The sequence below is a fragment of the Colobus angolensis genome, unplaced genomic scaffold (genome assembly GCF_000951035.1).
Source record: "Colobus angolensis palliatus isolate OR3802 unplaced genomic scaffold, Cang.pa_1.0 Scaffold31, whole genome shotgun sequence".
NCBI classification, from domain to species: Eukaryota; Metazoa; Chordata; class Mammalia; order Primates; family Cercopithecidae; genus Colobus; species Colobus angolensis.
The window spans coordinates 369,622-373,075 of record NW_012116377.1 but is presented as its reverse complement, the minus strand read 5'-3'; the positions used below and the strand labels follow the sequence as shown (position 1 = coordinate 373,075).

General features: G+C 49.5%; 1 protein-coding gene and 1 pseudogene across 5 annotated transcripts in view; one reads left to right on the top strand and one right to left on the bottom strand.

The window, feature by feature from the left end:
• ZNF566 (zinc finger protein 566) overlaps positions 1-3,454 on the bottom strand; it is a 55,336-nt gene extending 51,882 nt beyond the window's left edge. For 2 of the 5 annotated variants that reach the window (XM_011950614.1, XM_011950615.1), the window contains exon 1: positions 1,515-2,458. The gene's annotated coding sequence lies outside the window, so the exon portion shown is untranslated. Of the gene's footprint in view, positions 1-1,502; positions 2,459-3,437 lie in introns of those variants that run through there. The other 3 variants (XM_011950617.1, XM_011950616.1, XM_011950619.1) reach the window with 3 other exon arrangements.
• Positions 1,679-2,313, top strand: LOC105517877 (annotated as a pseudogene).

The window sequence follows — 3,454 nt, the reverse complement described above, 5'->3', positions numbered from 1 at the left end:
CCAGCTACCCGGGAGGCTGAGGCAGGAGAATGGCGTGAACCTGGGAGGCAGAGCTTGCAGTGAGCTGAGGTCAGGCCACTGCACTCCAGCCCGGGCGACAGCGTGAGACTCTGTCTCAAAAAAAAAAAAAAAAAAAAAGATTTGTACACTTTATATAGGCTCTATCTATGTATCTATTGACAGCCTCCTGCTCTGTTGCCCAGGCTGAAGGGCAGTGGTGTGATCATGGCTTACTGCAGCTGCAAAGCACTGGGCTCAAGCGCTCCTCTCATCTCAACCTCCTGAGTAGCTAGGACTTATAGGTGCCAGTCACCATGCCCGGCTAATTTTTTATGTATGTATGTATGTATGCATGGTAGAGTTAGGGTCTCACGATGTTGCACCGGCTGTTCTCCAACTCCTGGCCTCAAGTGATCCTCTCGCCTCGGCCTAGCAAAGTGCTGGGATTACACACATGAGCCCCCACACCCGGTCTAAAAAAATTTTTTTAACTCCTGGAACTATGCTTTGGTAGTGATAAGGAGCAATAAGATATTTCGAACATTGCTGTTCAACTACAAATTTGTGCAGCCACTCTGGTATATATTTTGACACTGTTTAGTAAAGTGGAAGATATATGAACCAGCAATTCTGCTGGTAAATAAGCACGTGTACCCCGTGTGAAAGAATGTTTGTGGTTGTGTTGTTTATAAAATAAAAAACTATAAGTAACTAATATGGGCATTATTACTAGAAAGGATGAATAATTGTGGTATAGTTCAAAAGCAAGAATACAATATAGCAAAGAAATTGAATTAACCGCTATTTTATCTAATAGAAATGATTCACAGAATTGTAAAAATAAACCAAAGACACTATGACAACATTAATATAAAGTTTTAAAACGGGGAAAAACTGGAGTATAATGCCTAGAGAAGTATACTTAAGTGATAAAACCTCACACTGATAAGTCTATCCAGTCACACAAACCTGATCACACCCCCACCATGGGGACATTCAGCTACAGACGATCCACGCCCAAAGCAACAGGGTCGCACACGGAGGGCCTCCATCGGTCACATAAGCACAAGTGCACACTTACCGAAGAGACATTCACAGTCACAACCACATTGTCACAACCACATTGTCGGCGCACACCTGTACCCGGTCACAGTCACGACCACACATTAACCACAGCCACACACACAGATAGAAACATGCAGTTACTCGCAGGTATCCCCACCTGAACTCTGCCGCACAGTCACACAGCACACAGCCGCACACACAATGCCGCACGTGGTCTCGCTCCCTCTCACACACACCAGCAGCCACAGTCTCCGAGGCCGTGCTGCACACGGTGTGATCGTTGGAAACACACTCATCACAAGAGCAGCCTGTCACAATCGCGCGATTATTCACCACACACCTCCACACAGAGGCAAGCGCACACTTTCAATCTCACCTCCACCGCCTCACAAAGCCGAGGCCCGGCCCCCGGCCCCGCCCTCTCCCGGGTTCCTCACCTCCGGCCTTACGAGCTTTCGAAGCAGCAGAACCCTCCACAACACTGGGGCAGTTGCTGGTAAAGCCCTCAGGGTCCCGCCAGCGCGTGACTTGGATGCTGAATTCCCGCGAAAATACAGTCTTGCCGAGGAGTCCTCTGGGAAACGTAGTCAGAGACGTATCAAGGCCGGACAAGATGGCTCCCGATTGTCAGAATTGCTGTCCGCGCCTAGCGTAAGCCCAGCCGAAAGGATCGCCCCCCTCATCAAACCTCTCGCGCCCCAGAGGCCTCACGGAGCCCCGGCTCAGGCTCGGGCCTTGGCCCCCAAAGAAAGCCACTCCGACGTGTTTGAGATGGGCTTAGTTCCCGGACCCGTCCTACTGCCCCCAGGCGCTGGACAGCCTCAGAAAGAGGACAAGTCTGCACGGAAAGATAATCGCACAGCTGAGCCTTATGGGAGATGTAGTTCGGAGCTGGGAAGGCGGTTGGACCCTCCGAAAATCATCTTAATTGCTCTCACAGATAAGCCGGCGCTGCGCTGCAGGCCTGAGTGCTGTGCGCCCAGAGTGCGCAGGCGCAAACACCCCGGGTTGCAGTTTTGGCCTTTTAGTGCTCCTTAGTGCAGAGGGGTTATGGGACCAGAGGTTGTGAGACTCAAAACTGATTGGGGAGGCAGAAGGGGTGTAGACCAGGAACCTGCGAAGTGATGGGGGAGGTCGAAGAAAAGGAATCGCCAAACGTGGGACAGGTTTGGAGAGGCAGAAAGAGAGGAGTGTGAAATTGCAAAGGGCAGGTGTTAATCTGACTTCTCTGTGCTTTGTGATAAATGAGTGCAACAGGAAGTAAGAGGAGTTTCACTTTCTCCTTCTGCAATTATTTGTGTACTTGGACTAAGTATATCTTATGGCCAATATTTGACTGCTTTTGACCTATAAAGATATTGTATACACAGTCATGCATAATTTAATAATAAGGATATATTTTGGCCGGGCGCGGTGGTTCACGCCTGTAATCCCAGCACTTTGGGAGACTGAGGGGTTCGAGACCAGCCTGGGCAACATGGCATAAACCCCATCTATACTAAAAATGCAAAAATTAGCCAGGCGTGGTGGTGCGCACCTGTAGTCCCAGCTACTCTGGAGGCTGAGGCAGGAGAATCAGTTGAACCCAGGAGGCGGAGGTTGCGGTGAGCCGAGATTGCGCCACAACACTCCAGCCTGGGCGACAGAGTGAGACTCGGTCTCAAAAAAAAAAAAAAAAGAATACATTCTGAGAAATGCATTGTTGGGCAATTTCATCATTGTGTAATGATTTCATCATTATAGAGTGTACTTACACAAACCTAGACAGTATAGCTGACTGAATACTTAGGCTATATGGTATAACCTGTTGCTCCTAGACTACAAAGCTATACAGCATGTTACTGTACTGAATATGGTACTTGTACTGAATACAGTTGGAACACTTTAGGGACCAGCCCCACAGGGTCTGTGGGTTTTTCTCCCCGTGTGCAGAGATGAGAGATCGTAGAAATAAAGACAAAAGACAAAGAGATGAAAAGTCAGCTGGGCCCGGGGGACCACTACCACCAAGAGGCAGAGACCAGTAGTGGCCCCGAATTCCAGGCTGCGCTCTTATTTATTGGATACAAGACAAGGGGGCAGGGTAAGGAGTGTGAGTCATCTCCAATGATAGGTAAGGTCATGTGTCCACTGGACAGGGTGCCCTTCCCTGTTTGGAAGCTGAGGCGGAGAGAGAGAGAAGACAGCTTGCGCCACTATTTCTGCATATCAGAGACTTTCAGACTTACACACCAGCAGCCACAGTCTCCAAGGCCGTGCTGCACACGGTGTGAGCGTTGGAAACACACTCATCACAAGAGCAGCCTGTCACAATCGCGCGATCATTCACCACACACCTCCACACAGAGGCAAGCGCACACTTTCAATCTCACCTCCACCGCCGCACAAA